Source organism: Phascolarctos cinereus, unplaced genomic scaffold (genome assembly GCF_003287225.1).
Source record: "Phascolarctos cinereus isolate Bilbo 61053 unplaced genomic scaffold, phaCin_HiC Scaffold_4;HRSCAF=312, whole genome shotgun sequence".
Lineage (NCBI taxonomy): Eukaryota > Metazoa > Chordata > Mammalia > Diprotodontia > Phascolarctidae > Phascolarctos > Phascolarctos cinereus.
The window spans coordinates 367,315,843-367,332,804 of NW_027555847.1; the positions used below are offsets into that span (position 1 = coordinate 367,315,843).

The following is a 16,962-nucleotide window of genomic DNA, read 5'->3' on the forward strand; positions in this document are numbered from 1 at the left end:
ATCCCACCAAATTGAAAGAATTTGGCATTACACTACTTAAAAAAAAAAAAAGGAAAGAAACTAAACAAACCCAGCTATTTGAAATGCAAATATTCCACAAAAGCCTCCAAGTAAGTTTCCAGCTGCTTCGTGCCCTGCATGCCAACGCCTTCTCCCTGTCCGACTAGGCTGGAAACCGCGCGTCTCCAGGCTGCCGCGCCAAGCCTGAGAATTGCAGAAAACCCGGCAGCTGTCTGCTTCTTTGCAGGCCCACAGCACCTCCGTTTCCACGTCTCACTTCCTCCCTACCCGGCTACAGAGCTGGCTGACGCGTCTACACTGAACAGGGGGAAGCGCGCATTCCAGCCATCACTGCTTCTCCGCGGCCGCCCGGCTTCCCCAACTCACCAGCGTGCGAAGTTTCCTTTGCTTGCAGAGAGATGGGTGTCGGGTTTCACAGCCGGCTCCCTTTCCCTTCACCGAGTGTCCCAGCTGTGCAGCTTCCCGGGTTTCGATCACAGCAGTAAAAGCAGAATCGGGTCTTTAGCAGGCGACAGTCATGGGGTAGGTGGGGGGGGGAATAGGCACCCGCTTTTTGAATCCCGAGATGTCGTTTGGCTTTCTCTCCCAGACCCTGTCCGGCAAGACTGGCAGTTACAGTTCTACAGTGGCACCACCCACCCCCTTGAAGTCTGCTGAAGCTGCTTCTGTCTGAAAGGTTTGTATGAAAAGAAGGCGTGCCTCCAGAACCTTAACAAGGATATGAGGAACTCACCTCCGGCAAATCTTGTTTGTGACTCAGCTGCCTGGAAAGGCAACTCGGTTGGCGGCTGCTGGCGGAATTCTCCAACAGAAAGCGTAGCAGTGGGCTTGATTCCATTCATTTATCTTCTGCGTTTACGCAGCCGCTTCCTTACAGAGCCCCGGGCACTAGAGGGAAACGCTTCCAACACACAGTTTTCCCCAAAGAGCCTCAGCTACGGGAAGGGAGGCATCGAAAGGCAAGGGGCCTGAGGTAGAGGAAGGATCCCGGTGAAAAGGAGGGCTGGGAATTATGCTTTGGAAAAGTTGAGAGTCCTAAGGCTATCGCTATGCACAAGTCCAGGCCCTACTTCCTGAAGACATCTCACAAGTTTGGTAAATAAAGGCTAATGCCAAAGCGAGCTAACAAATAAATTAATACAAGACTTCTGGTACCTTGAGTAAATATTTGTACCCGTGTTTGCTAAAACTCTGGTTGGCAGATGGTAATGGAACAATTACCTGGCCAAGGCTGTGTCTAGCCTAGATGAAACCTCCACAGCCAGTTGATGGAATCAACTCAGCAAAATAAATAAATAAAATATAATTGTTTTGAAAGGAAGGCCAAAGGAGGTCTTTGGCATCTCCTTGACAATACAGTCTGATTGGTTTCCCTGATTTTCATTTGGTTCTGGTGCGACCAGTAGACAACCTCAGAGCCCTTGCCACAGGATTCAGGTAATACCTAGGGTTAGGGAAGGAAGAGGAGGTGAGAGAGGGAGAAAGAGAGGGAGAGAGAGAGGGAGAGGGAAGGGGGGCAGAAAGAAGGGGAAAGGAGGCGGAGGAAGGGAAGGAGGAAGAATGGGAAGCACAGCTAGGAGGTGGTAGATCCTGCTTCTCTTGTTATCCCCATGATCCATTTGGGGAGTGGAAGCTGAGTTAAGTATGAGGTCAAAATGGATCAACATATGACTAAGTTAAGCAACACTGTATCTAGGGCAGTAGTGGAAAGATTATGAGACTGAACCTTAGGAGACCTGGGATACAAGCTGCATGACTTCCAAACAGGTCAGTCCATTACTCATCTAGGCAATGATCTCCAGACTTTCTTTGTTGTTAATCACATCTCCCTATTAGTTTAAAAAAAAATTTTGATCATGCCTTCACAACTTATGTATATTTATTAATGTATAAAAGAGTTAGAGTGACACAGGGCTTGCACAGCTGGCTCTAATCCAGGAAAATCTGATTTCAAGTTCCATTTCTGCCACTTACTGATGGTATGGCCCTGGTCAACTCACTTAACTTCTAAGTGCTGCTAAGACTATAAATTTTGGGGAAGACATCAACTTGCTTTGGTAGAGGGAGTTTGCTCACCAAAAAGTTTCCTACAACAATGAAGTCACAATGAAGTTGCTTTACAAGTACTGCTATACCCATATATTATGTACATTATAAAATGATTAGAGAGATATTTTTAAAAGATGAAATGAACAATATCTTAAAAATCTTAGCAAAGATACAATACCTCAATTTATTTTAAATAATATATCTAAAATATTATTTTAAATGGTCTCTGGGTAAGGAGAATATAGGATTGGGTCCTAGCAACTTTGAACCAAACTGCCTGGGTAGGGGGAGTAGGACTGGAGCTTGGGATCATTGTAAAAGGCAAGACAATGTCTGATTATCTGGCTGCCTGAGTTGAGTGGAGTGGGATCAGAGAATAGAGAAGTAGAAAGAGTGTGTGACCTCAAGCTAGATAAGAGGTAAATCAAGTGGGGCACAGGACCAAGTTACCTGGGCAAGGGAATACAAGTACATGCCTCCAAGCACACCAAAAAAAAATAATAATTACTAATGTCTTGGGGGTAGCAAATTTAGAGGCTAAAATGATACTTGGTTCTGGCAAGGAAGAGGCAGGGCACTGACATTAGTAGCAGGAGCAGCAGAGAGGTACTCCTGGATTTGCTGCTAATCTCTCCTCCTGTGCCAGTCATTGGCTGGCTGCTTGAAGTAGTTATAACCTAGATGCCCATGAGCAGCTGTTGCTCAGGCACAGTTGGGAAAATTCCCTCACCCATCCTCAGTTTACATATACCCTACATTGTAGATCTCCTCCAGTGAGCACCCCTAATGAAGGGGGTGGTGACATTGCTTGAGACCACACACCCTGTGATTAGTTATTTAGTGGAAGTGGGTTCTCCAATCTCCATCATTCAACTTGATGCTGGAAGATGCACCCTATAGATTATCTTATGCATCCCTCTTTGGAGATATCTAGACTTCATTTTCCCCTCATCTGTCAAATGAAAGTGTTCAATAATATATCTCTTAAGTTTCTTTTCAGTTCTAACATTGTCATTCTTCTCGTCTCTTGCTTCCCATCCCATTCCCCAGATCTGCCCACAGTTGGGAGAGGGGAGTAGAGAAAGAAGAGGAAGAATAGCCATGAGTCATTTCAACGGGTATATCAGTAACTGGTATAACAAAGTACTTAAAGGTTTAATGGAAGACTAGATTTCTCCTAACACATTCTCAAGCCATTCCAGTTCTCCTGTAGTAGTGAAATCTCACCACAGAGATAGCATAAAGAGGAGCCAGGCAACCTGAGTTTGAATGTCAGCTCTGCCACCTCCTACTGTGTGTCCATGGACAAGATAGTTAACCTTTCTGGGCATCAGTTTCATCTGTGAAATGAGGATGTTGAACTAGAATGCCTCTATGGTCACTTCCAGCTATAACTCAATGACCCTATGGTTCAACAAGAATACTACTTGCATACATTTACTTGTTTTTCACATCATGGTGCAGTAGAAAGGCCATTCAATTTGGAGTCAGAGGACCTGGGTTTAAATTCCAACTCTGCCACCTGGACCATGTATAATCTGGACTCTGCCACCTGGACCTGTATAATCCGGACCATTTTACTTACTCTCTCAGGGTCTTAGTTTACTTGATGATAAAAATAGGAGCAGTGGGGGAGGTAAATTAGTTGATCCCTAAAGTCCCTTCCACCTCTAAACCTATGATCAAAACACCTTTCTTGTCCACCACCACCCCAATTAGAATATAAACACCTTGAGGGCAAGGTTTTTTCATATTTCTTTCCCTAGCACTTAGAACAGTGTCAGGCACATAATAACTCTTTAATAATGTGTTTTCATTCATTCATTTATTATCTCAAAAATCAACATTTAGGTGGTACAGTAATAGATGTATCTACCATGAAACTACGTGTGTATGTGTGTGTGTGTGAGTGTGTGTGAGTGTGTTTGCATTTTCAGATGCAGGATTAAACAGATGTTAGAAGAAAAGTACACCTGGAATAAGTTGCTGTATTGTTTTTGCTAAGGTATTAGTTTAAGATGATATAGTGACTATTCATTACCTAGTTTTTTCAGTTCAATTATTACTAACAGAAAAAAAATATTCCCTGCCATTTTGATTATAACACAATTTTTATTCTCATCTACATTGGTGATGTCACAGAATGTGCCAGTATCCAGTATGATAAAACAAGGTGAATGACTGACCTAGAGTTATCTACTCCATTCTTGATGTTTAGGTTCTGAACCAGGAGCCAGGTATGTTCCCAAAGGCAGAGAGAGCATAGGAAGCTAGAGAGACTGATGGGAAAATTCTTAGGTTTTGTTTTGCTTTGTTTTGGTAAAACTTTGCTTTTTCAGCAGAGGGGTGGCAAAGGAGAACTAGTAGCGGCATTTGTGAAGAAAGATGCCCTTAGAGCAACAGGTATTAACATTTTGAAGAGACAGGAACACTGGTTATTTTGAAAAAATGAGAGATCTGTGAAAACAAGGCAGTGACATAACTTAATCACCTTCTTAAAAACCTCCCTTCAACATGATTTCACATAAAGTAAAATAATTCTACCCAATCCTTGTCCTTAATGAATTTGCAATCCAAACAGACGACACTGATGTGGACAGCTATTCAATGAGATACTCTGATACATATAGATACCTATTTCAAAAAAGAAAGTACTAGAGATTTTATAGTATAAGAACAATTAAGTGAGGAATGAAGAAAACAATATTAAGGGCATTGAGTGTCAAATATCTTAAGTCCCTTTGCAATAATTACATTCCAAGAAGGCAATATGGGACAGGTAGCAAGCTACCCAGGCAAGGCTTCAGGTAGCAAGTTTGACGGAGGATCCTTTACAGACATTTAAGAATGATGAAAGGGAAACATATGGGTAGGCTGGATTAAGAAGGGCATTACAGGCTTGTGAGAAAACTTAGAGGCTGCAGATAACAGGGTACTAATGGATCTTCCAAGGAGCATGGGGAGGTCAAAATCAATGGAAAATCCCAATAAGTCCAGTAGATAAGAAGCTAAGATGACTATTTTTATCTACTTTATTTTCTACATTTTCTCAAGGGTATCACTTTTGGCTTTGTATCTCTAGCGCCTAGCACAGTGGATTCCACATAGTAAATGCTTAATATATGATTGTTGACTGAAGTCCTGTGACACAACCATGATTATATGAAAACGATTGTCATTAAAAATCTTGATGGAAATACCAACTGACAACAGATTAAGATTAGGGAGTCATTCTTGAGTGTGCCTCCAGTTTCAGGTCATTTTTGATCAAGTTCATCTAATCATAAAAAAAACTATCAACCCCTCTCCAATTAGAGGAAACCCCAAAGCATGCACAACATGACTAACATGTCACAAGATCAAGTTCCCAGGGCTAGAATCATCCCTGCCAATTTCTCTTACTGCTTTCAGAGATTGGCTTTCAGAAGAATTCATGCTTCAGTAACTTTCCTCATAAGCACATGATTTTGAGCCTGTTGGCATGCATGTCTGCATCAGGAGCCCTGTTTCTGATTTCCATCTGTAAGACTGGGTCTGGCTAGAAATTTGTAGGCAGGACTTTTGGTAATCTTAACCTTTTTTCTTAATCTTATTTTAGCCTCAACATCTTCATCTGTAAGGTGAAGAAACTTTTTTCTGGTGTTCTCTGAGTAGGTTGTGAAAATGGGTGAACATATATGTTTATTCTTTTCCTCCCAGGTGATGCCTGTGGTAAAGATATGGAGGTTTCCCCAAAAGTCTTTGTACTGCTTTGTTTGTCATTATCCTGGCCAGACACCAAACATTTATTAAGTCCTTACTATGTGCCAGCCACTGTGGAAGATCTAGGGATAAAAAGAAAGGCAAAGGCATGATTCTTGCCCTCAAGGAACTCACAGTCTAATAATGGAGACAATATGAAAATAACTATGTACATATAAGATGTACATGTAAGATATCTACCCGGGATAAATGGGAAACAATCTCAGAGGAAACATACCAGCAGTGAAAGGGAATTGGAAAGACCTACTGCAGAAGGTGAGTCTTGAGGGAAACCAGAGAAGCCAGGAAGAAAGGAGGGAGAACTCTCTAGGCATGGAGGGCAGCAAGTGGCAAAGCATGGAGTCAGGAAAAGGAGTGTCACATGCAAAAAACAATATGTGAAGGGGAGTAAAGTGCAACAAGACTGGAGAAATGTAGGAATGGATCTATACTCCATGCTCGCGTGTAACGATTCTGTCCATAAGCAGAGCACCCATATGGTTTCAGGGGTCAGGGTGGGGATGAGCTTTAAAAAAAGAAAACAGAATTTCTAAGAGCATTTTGCAAGCACTTACCACTTAAATGCTTGTTGATTAGTTGGTGGTCACGGAGTCTAAATCCACAGAATGCACCATATGGACAACTCATAATTTAACTGACTTTTCTACTCCAATGCCCCACTCTGAGTCACTTGAAAATAATGTACCTTATTATGTTTGTATAAAGCCATATTCTAAGTAAGTTCTTCTTCCAATGCCTCACTGTGGTGTGAAGGTATTGTTGGGTTCTTACAGGCTATGCCACAGGAATGCAAAGGGCTTCCTTCAATTATGTGTCTAGGGATGGGCTGTATGTCTGTCACACAAGAATTAGCCTCATTAAATTTTGAAAAAAGTATAATTATTTTGGCAACTGGGTGATGCTCATATCAACCATAGCAATTCCCTAAGACCATCTACTAAGTCATAGCAGGACTCTGATCTGTGTCCATGGAGGGAAGATCTGTATCAGTGAAAAGAAGCTGGTCTGGTCATGTAGCAAGAGGGAGGAATAAAAGTGGGCACTGATAATAGTACTTTAAAGTTTGCAGAACATTTTGTATACAGTATCCTATTTAAACCTCACAAAAAAAAAACCCAACCCTGGTATTGAAGTACGATAAGCATTATTATTGTCCCCATTTTACAGATGAGGAAATTGACTATCAGAAAAATTAAATGATTTATCCTGAATCCAGATTTCCTGGTTCCAAGTCCCATGCCCTGTCAGCTACATCTTAATGCCTCCCAACTGTTGCACTGGTATCCTCACTATTTAAAAAAAAAAAAAAAGACCCAGAACAGGTCTTCCAGCACATTGAACAGAAGGATCTTTGGGAGAACACTGACAAGAATTATGAGATGAGTGGGTTGCAATCTGCCCAATATATTAGAGGGAATATGCATCAATGACATCACAGATCCATTAAAGAAAGTGAAACAATCTGAGGGGGTTAGACTAGATGATATCTAGGTTTCTCCCAGTTTAAATCTATGATCCTACCATTACAAGTTCTATTGTTTTCCAGTTGTTTTGGTCATGTCTGGCTCTTCATGACCTCATTTGGGGTTTTCTTGGCATAGATACTGGAGTGGCTTGCCATTTCCTTTTCCAGCTCATTTTACAGAAGAGAAAACTGAAGCAAACAGGATTAAGTGACTTAACCAGGGTCACACAACTAGTAAGTGTTTGGGGCTAGATTTGAACTCAGAAGGATGAGTCTTCCTGACTCCAGTCCCAGTGCTCTATCCACTGCACCAGCTAGTGCCCTTTATAAGTTCTATAGTCTATACCTTTTGAAAAACAATATGAAAACAAAGTCATTCAACCATGATGACAAATTAAAACACTTGGAAATCACATTGCTGGCACAAGCATTTGATTCATTCCTATTCTGCTGCTCCTGTAACTACAATGATTACTTCTGGAAAGCTGGGATTACACTTTGGATAGGGACATTAAGCACTAAAGCAAGAATTCAGCTAATTTAGGTCCAACATATGTTTTTGTCAGAAACACCGAAATAATTTGGGGGAGGGGGACATGTTTTTCTATTATACAATGTTTAGTTTGGACTCAGAAGGCTATTCATTTGCCCTAGGTAAAATTGAACTGTGGAGATAATAATAACGGGATCACAGAGACATAGATTTAGAAGATTGGAAAAGTCTTTCAGGCCATTTAGTCTACCCACCTCATTGAACAGATGAAGAAATTAAAGTATAGAGGAGTTATATGACTTGCCCAAGGTCATACAGTCTGTCACAAAGTGGCAGAAATAGGATTCAAGTCTAGATACTTTGACTCCAGATCTAGCACTCATGTCTGCTATACCACAATGCTGGAGTATTATGGTACTACTATAAAAAATAGGATTCAACATGAATCTTAGGCCTCATACTAAAACGTTACTTTAAAGAACTAGAAAAATGTATGATGAAATTAACATAGAGGAATGAAAGCTCAAGAATCTCAAGAGTAATCATGAAAAAAAAGTAGAGAGGAAGGAAGCCTACCAGTACTGGATTTAAAACTACAATCTAAAGAAATAATCATCAAACTATCTTCGATAGTTTACTACTTTAAAAAAGCAGATCAGTAGAACTGATTAATTATAAAACATACAGAAGTAACTGAGCCAAACAGCTTTGTGTGATAAACCAAAGACCCCAACTATTGGAATAAAGACTCACTATTTGACAAAAACCAGTGAGGAAAACTGGACAGCAATCTGGTATAAATTTGTTTAGACTAACACTTTACACCACAGACTAATACAAATTCCAAATGGATACTTGACCTGGATATAAAAGGTAACAACCTAAAAAAAAATTAGAGGAGCAAGGAAGAAAATATTTTTCCCAACTATGGATAGGAGAAGAAGAGTTTATGACCAGGCAAAGGATAGAGAGGTTCAAAGAAGATAAATGGATAATTTTTATTATGTGAAACTATAAACCATAAATGGATAGCCATAAATGTATAAACTTATAAACTATAATTGTAGTTGCATTTGCAATCTATAAACTTGTACATCTAGTTTATGTGAGATTTTTATACATTGCCTTAATATTCTCACATGACAATAGAATACAAATTTTTATATAATAGAATACTAAAAATTTGTATGTCATCCTAAGAGTAGAGAATTATAATGCCCAATATATTATTAAGAAAAAATAAAAATGCAAGTAAATTGAAAAAAGATTATAAGGTTTTTGCACAAACAAAACCAATGCTGTTAAGAACAGAAAGGAAGCCATTAAATGGGGGGGAAATCTCTGCAGCGAGTTTGGTCTCATTTCCAAGCTAGATAAGGAACTGATTAAAATTCATAAGAATAAGAGCCATTGTTCAATTGAGAGTCAAATGATATAAACAGGCAGTTCTTAAATGAAGAAATACATGCTATCAACAGACATGAAAAATGTTCCAACTCATTAATGATGAGAGAAATGTAAATTAAACCGACTATAAGGTTGGTTTACATCCATCAGATTGGCAAAGATGAAAAAAAGAAAGGAAAATGACAAACGTTAGCAGGGCTTTGAGATAAGTAGCCCATAAATAGACTATTAGCAGAGCTGTGAATTAGTACAGCCATTCTGGAAAGTAATTTGGAACTATTCCCCCAAAATGACAAACTATACATTCCCTTTAACCCAGTGATACCACTACCAAGCCTATTCCCCAAAGAGATCAAAGAAGGGGGGGGGAACCCATATATACAAAAAATATTTGGCAGCTTTTTTTGTAGTGGCAAAGAACTGGTAACTAAGTATTATCTTAGTTACCCATCAGTTGGAGAACATTTGAACAAATTATGCTGCTATTATATAAAACAAAAAAGAATAAACTCCCAGAATAAAAAAAAACCTTACAATTAAATTGGCATTTGAGTGTTTTTAAAAGCAGGAGTGATGGCCTAGCATTACCAGATTTCAAATAATATTATAAAGCAATAATTACCAAATTCTACCAGTATTATTTTATGGCAGCAAGACATGGAATACAACTGTCTCCAAAGAATTAAAAATTAATATCACACAGGTCAGTGGAGGGAATCATGGCGAGTGTGGGCAACCTTTAACATATAATAAATGAAGCCTTCTGAATATGTACAGAGGTGAGAAAATAGGGGGACAGGCTGGGGGAGGGACTTTTATAGTGGTGTGTAGATTGGGATTTGAGAGCATGGGTGAGGAGAAAGAGTGGGAGGAGGAAATAAGGTAACTGGAATAAGCTAAAAAGAGAGGCTGAGAAAGAACATAGTGAGTAATAATAAGATGGAGGGAAGTTCATTAATGGTAATCATGACTTTGAATGTGAATGGGATGTTTATAGCAGCTCTCTTTGTGTTGGTAAAGAACTGGAAACTGCAGGGATCCCCATCAATTGGGGAATGATTGGACAAGTTGTGGTGTATGGTTGTGATGGAACATTATTGTGCTTATAAGAAATGATGAGCTCAATGATCTTAGAAGGGCATGGAAAGACTTACACAAAATGATTGAAGAGTGAAGGGAGCAGAACCAAAAGAACACTGTATATAGTAACAGCAATAATGTAAGAATGATTTGGAGCAACTAAGTCATTTTGACTATTATAAATATATAAATTAGAAATAAAGGATATATGAAGAAACATGCTATCTGCATCCAGAGAAAGAAGTGATAAATAGAAGTATGTATAGAATAATTTTCCATATATATGTCTATTTATGTCCAATGGTAGCTATCTCTAGGGTGGGGTGGGAGGAGAGAAAAAAAGGGAAAAAAATCAATAATGATTTTACCATATATTTAAAAGGAATAACAAGTTGTACATAATAGATTTCTAGTTTCATGTGCAATCAATTTTTGAAAAATATTATACTATGTTATAGAAATGCCTGTTTTATTCCATAAAGTAATTTTTTTTAATTTTTAACACTTTTTCAAAAAAGAAAAGGAGTAAAAGTGATCATTAAGGAATTATAGGAAGAGAAGATGTGCTGTTCAAATAGTGAGAGTGAAGATTAATAGGACAATAGGCAAAGCCCATCCTTAAAATAACAGGAGAAAGGAGAAAAGGCCTCTATTGCACTGACTGAAGCTACTGCCGCAGACTAATATATGGAGGACATGGCCATGTCAAAGAGGAAGGGCTGGCACGAAAGGGCTTTGATGTGTATCACTGGAGAAAACTCAAATCAATGAGATGATAGGTTCATTTGAGTATTGGAATGTACGAATAATCATCAGAATTAGTAGATACTAATTTTAAAAATAAAAACATAATCAATTAAATATACATTAGAAGAGTCCAAGAATATGTCTACTGGAGTAAATAGTCTTTATTTAACTGCTGAGGAAAATGGAGAGCAGTTTGGCAGAATTAAATTTTAGACTTCATTTTATACCATCTATCACAATAATTTCCACATTGATGTGTCATCTAAATGTAAAAGACCACATCACTAAAAAATTAGAGAAGAATGGAGAAGGTACCTTGTACAGCCATGATTAGGGGGAGACTCCTTAACTAAACAAGAAATAGAGGTGATATAAGAAGTAAAATGAGCAACTTACATTGCATTAAAATATAAAGGTTTTGCATAGTCAAAATCAATTCATCCAGGATAAAAATGGAAATGGTTAATTGAGAAAAAAAATCTTTGCAGTAAATATGTCTAATAAAAATCTGATGTCCAGGACATATAGGGAATTAATATAGATATATAACAATAAAAGTGATTTCCTAATAATTAAATGGTCAAAAGCTTTGAATAAAATTTTCAAAAGAATCAATAAAATATCGACAACCTTATGAAAGAATGCTCCAAATAACTAATTACAGTATGAGAAAAATGCAAATTCTTTTTTTAATGCACAACTTACTATTCCCTTTAAATATAAAGTTATCATGTAACTTTCTTTTTTTCCTCTTTCCCTTCCCAAGATGGCTACCATTAGAGACAAATATACAAATTCAAACAACTCTAATGCTCTACCTTATACTCTTCAAAGATGATGTGAGTTGGCAAATAGCAAATGTTGGAGGGACTATAGAAAGATAAATACATTAATGTATTATTGCTTGAGCCAGATGCTATATACCCTGATTGGCTCAGCAATACCACTACCATATTTGGTAAATATATAAAAAGCTTAAAGAAAGAAAGAAAGATCCCATGTATACTAAAATATTCATGGCAGCAAAAACCTGGGAACAAAGTGTATATCTACTGGCTAGGAAATGTTTGAACAAATTGTGGCATATGGATATTATAAAATATTATGCTGTAAGAAATAACAAATATGAAGAATTCAAGGAAACTTGGAAGGAATTATAGAAACTCATTCAGAGTGAAATAAAGACAACCAGGAGAACAATTTACAGAATGATCACAGTAATGTAAACGAAAACAACAATGAAAGGCAGAAGAATTTTGATAAACTCAGTAACAGATTGTGACTTCAGAGGAATGATGGTGAGGTATACCTCCCTCCAAAGAGGGCCAAAAAAGTGTTAGACTGTTTGGTGAAAAATGAGGCCTATGCTATCAGACATGACCAAGAGGTTGATTTATTTTGCTCAGCTGAACTTGTTAATTTGTTATATGCCAGCCAAGATTCTTATGGAGGCTCTGGGGAAGTGATAGTAATATCAAAAAAAAAAGGTCAACAATAAAGCATTTCCTAAAAAGCTTCAGATTAATTAAAGAATATTCTCGTGTGCTTCTTTTCTGAAAGTGAAATACAGCCAATTCTGGGTTTTGACTGATAGATTAATCTTCTGTCAACCACCGCATTCTAATTGTGCTTTAGTTGCATTTCTATGTTGTAACTTTCTATAAGACAGGAAATAATATTTGGAGGCTGACTACACTCAGAAATGAGAGATATACAAGGCATAGAACAGAAATTATACATACAAATGAATGCTGTCTTTTTAAAAAAAAAATCAATCCCTTTGGGAGACTGATTACATATTCCACATCTGCTGTCATGTCTCAAAACATTCTTGGTTGGTAATATAGCTCACTATACCTTAGTGTTCATTTCAAACGTGGAAAAATGGCACCCGAGACATTGCAATCCTTCACATTGAGCTCACTGTGAAAATAAGTAGCATCTCAATCATTACCACCCACCAACATCTGTCATTCAGAACAGCCACTCACTGCAGTTGGATCACAGCAACTACTCTATGATCTATCACTCTGAAAGTTGCAGGACTGAAAGGTAAGTAATTGATTGATCAATTAGAAAGATTGTTCTGAGGTAGACTCATACACACACATATGTATGTGTATGTATGTACATACACACACACACACACACACATATATATATATATAATTTTGCCCCATTATGTGTTAAAACAATTTTTAATATTTGTTTTTTTTAAGTTTTGAGTAACAAATTTTATCTTTCCTTCCCTCCTTTCCCTCCCTGACCCTCCCCAAGACAGTAAGAAATCAGATATCAGTTATACATATGAAATAATGTAAAACATTTTCATGTTAGTAATTTTGCATAAGATGATTCGAATAAAAGAAAAAAATGAAAGAAAAAAGTGGAAAAATAGCATGCTTCAGTCTGTATTCAATTAATATCAGTTCTCTTCCAGGGGGAGGACAGCATGCTTCATCATTAGTCCTTTGGGATTGTCTTGCATCATTGTATTGCTGAAATAGCTAAGTCATTCATAGTTCTTCATCGAACAATGTTGCTGTTATTGTACACAATGGTCCACTTCACTTTGCATCAGTTCATGTTGTCTTTCCAGGTTTTTCTGAAATCATCCTGCTTGTCATTTCTTAGCACAAAAATATTCCATCACAATCATATACCACAGCTTATTTAGCCATTCCCCAATTGATATGGATCCCTTTGATTTCCAATTCTTAGTCACCACAGAAAGGGCTGCTATAAATGTTTTTATACAAATAGGTCATTTTCCTTTTTTTGATTTTGGATGTCTTTGAGATAGAGACCTAGCAGTGGTATTGCTGGATCAAAGGGTATGCACATTTTGCTAGTCCTTTGGGCATAGTTCCAAATTGCTCCCCAGAACGGTTGGATGGGAATGGTTAGATTAATTCACAACTCTACCAATAGTCCATTAGTGTCTCAGTTTTCCCACATCCCCTCCAACATCCATTATTTTTCTTTTTTGTCCTATTAGCCAATCTGATAGGTGTGAGGCTGTACCTCAGAGTTGTTTTGATTTGCATTTCTCTGATCAATAATGATTTAGAGAATTTTTTCATATGACTACAGATAGTTTTGAGTTCTTTGTCTGAAAATTGCCCATGGTAGACTCTCAAGATTCACTTTTCTTTCTAACATCAGTATGGCCTTTAGCTAGTCTTGACAAAAAAAAAAAAGTAAATCTTAGCACTCAATTTATTTCTTTGTTTTTCTTTTCCTTTCCTTCCTTTCCTTTGCCTTTTTCTTTTTAGAAGACAGAATTACTTATTTACCTTATGTGGTGCAGAGGGTAGCATGCCAAGACTTATCTTCCTGAGTTCAAATCCAGCCTTTAACACTTACTAGCTATGTGCCCCTGGGCAAGTCATTTAACCCTGTTTGCCTCAGTTTACTCATCTATAAAATGAGCTAGAGAAGAAAATGGCAAACCACTTCAGTCTTTGCCAAGAAAACCCCAAATGGGGTCATGAAGAGGCAGAAACAACTGAACAACAACAAATTCCTTGAGGCAGGTACCTGTGTGTGAAATAAAATAATGATTAGAGTATCCGGCATTCAGAAAGAATAGGGACCACTGGTTTATAAAGCCACCAGTGGAATGCTAAAACATTCAGGTATTGATCTACTCTTCAGTGTGACTGGTTTGATGGTTCTTTCTCATTGAGTTGACAGGTTGCAGTGGTGCCTAGACATAGTAAGGCAGTTATTTTACATGAACAATCAAGCTTTACACTATTCAAATGACCTAGTAAAGGAAGACTCATAAAAAAGTAAATTGAACTTTCATACTGTTTCATCTAGCTCTTCAACATACATTCTTTAAAGTTAGTTTTGAAGCAATACTAAATGTAGCAAAAATTGTCTTATCTTGGTCTTGCCTAATCCCTGTCACTTCTCTGAAGTTTTGCTTATATTTTCATTTATTTAAAACACATCTATGAATTTTTGCAGATTTTCTAAGGATGCTCAGTCTCTTAAATGTATTTTCTCTTTAAGGCCCTGTATGTATCTTTACTGATGGCTATTTCTCTTAGTTCTAAGTTTAGGTAGAGTTGATTGATGGATATTCTTTGATCCTTCTTTTATTTAGAAATATGTAGAAGATAATAGAAAAATCTGAAAAGAGATGATAACTGGTTTTACTTTAGCTTTTAAGTGCATTTTTATATGCTACAAATAAAGTGAATAAAACCTGCCATCCTGAAAATGATTCATATTTGGTCAAGCAATGTATTTGTTTCAATGAAAGGGAAAGTCTGGTGTAGTATGCAAAATCATCAATATGACAGAGTTGCTCAAACAGTGTACTTAAGGTAAAGTTTCCTGGGATGGATTCAATGTACTATAATATGAAAATGTTCCTGCTGCGATCCAAACAGAGTGTAGAGGGGTGGCTGAGATTTCTGCCCAAATGCCTCATAATTATATGAAATATAACATCTAAGATGGTGACATCTTTGGAAGGAAAGATGAAAAAGACTGGCTGAAATTGTTAATTGCTTCAGTTAATTGTCTTAGTTAACTCTTTAGATTTTCTATGTAGATTGTCTTATCAAATGCAAAAGGTGATCATTTTGTTTCCTCTTTGCCTGTGCTTATTTCTTCAATTAATTATTTTGCTTTTCAGAGTTTTTTTTTTAACAGAAATGGATGTTTTATTTTGTTAAAAGTGTTTTCTACATCTAATGACACAATAATATGATTGCTTTGGGTTACTAATTAACATGGTTTATTATGTTTATAGTTTTCTTAATATTGAGCCAAACTTAAATTCTTAGTATTGATCAGACCTGGTTTTAGTGTACAAACTTTCTCATGTGTTGTTGAAGCAATTTTGCCAATATTTTATACAAGTTTTCTGAATTTATATTCATTAGGAATATTGACCTTTAGTTTTATTTCTGTGTTCTGTCTTTTCCCGATTGAGGTGTCAAGATCACATTTGTATTACTGAAGCATGAAACTTTTTTCTTTCAAGACTTCATTTATAGAGTGTTAAATTTCTTTCTCTAAACTTAATTATTTAAATTCTCCATTTCTTGTTGTGTTAATTGTGTTAATAAAAACATTTTTATGTTTTTATAAATGTTCATCCATTTCATTCAAATTGGTAGTTTTTAGCATGAAATTGGATAAAATAATTTATAATAATTTTCTTAATATCTTCCTTTGTTGTGAATTCACCTTTTTAATTTCTGATATTGGTAATTTGGTCTTCTTTAAAAAAAACAAGACCAGCTAATGGTTTATCTTTAAAAACAAAATTTTAAATAGTTGGTTTTAATTGCCACTCAAATGTTTTGGTTTCTTCCCTCCAATTTTTAACCTCTTCTTTGATTTTCAGAATTTATATCTGGTGGGTTTAATTTTTTTTTTGGTTCCCTAGGGGTGTTTTTCAGTTCCATGCACAATTCTTTGATCTATTCCCTTTTGTTGTTGTTATTGGTTATGGTGTTTAGAGATATATATTTCCCCCTCAGGACTGCTTTGGCTGCATCCCAACACTTTAGGCATGCTGTCTTATTGCTGTCATTTTAAAAAATGAAATTCTCTATTTTTCCTATGATTTGTTCTTTGACCCAGACATTTTTCAGGACTAACAAATCAACCAACAAATACTTATTAAGCACCTACTATGTGCCAGGCACTATGCTGAGCACTGGGGATACAAAAAGAGGCAAAAAGATAGTCCCTACCCTCAAGGAGCTCATAATTTAATAGATTAAATTTAAGGATTATGAATTTAATGGATTAAGATTAAGTTACTTTGTCTCCAATTAATTTGTAATCTTTTCTTCAAAGGTCCTTCATTAAATATAATTTTTATTGTGTTGTGTTAAAGGATATAATTAATATTTCTGCTTTTGGGCATTGGATTATGACTTTTGAAGATGTCATGTTTCTGAGAGAATAC

General features: G+C 36.9%; 1 protein-coding gene across 3 annotated transcripts in view; it reads right to left on the bottom strand.

Moving 5' to 3' along the window:
* The window catches only part of RAB27B (RAB27B, member RAS oncogene family), a 208,441-nt gene that overhangs the window by 80,172 nt on the left and 111,307 nt on the right, over window positions 1-16,962 (bottom strand). The window contains exons 1-2 of one of the 3 annotated variants that reach the window (XM_078153258.1): window positions 755-1,132; window positions 388-613 (exon numbers count right to left, since the gene is read on the bottom strand). The exons of 1 other annotated variant lie outside the window; for it this stretch is intronic. The gene's annotated coding sequence lies outside the window, so the exon portion shown is untranslated. Of the gene's footprint in view, window positions 1-387; window positions 1,133-16,962 lie in introns of those variants that run through there. One more of the 3 variants, XM_020994460.2, reaches the window with a different exon arrangement.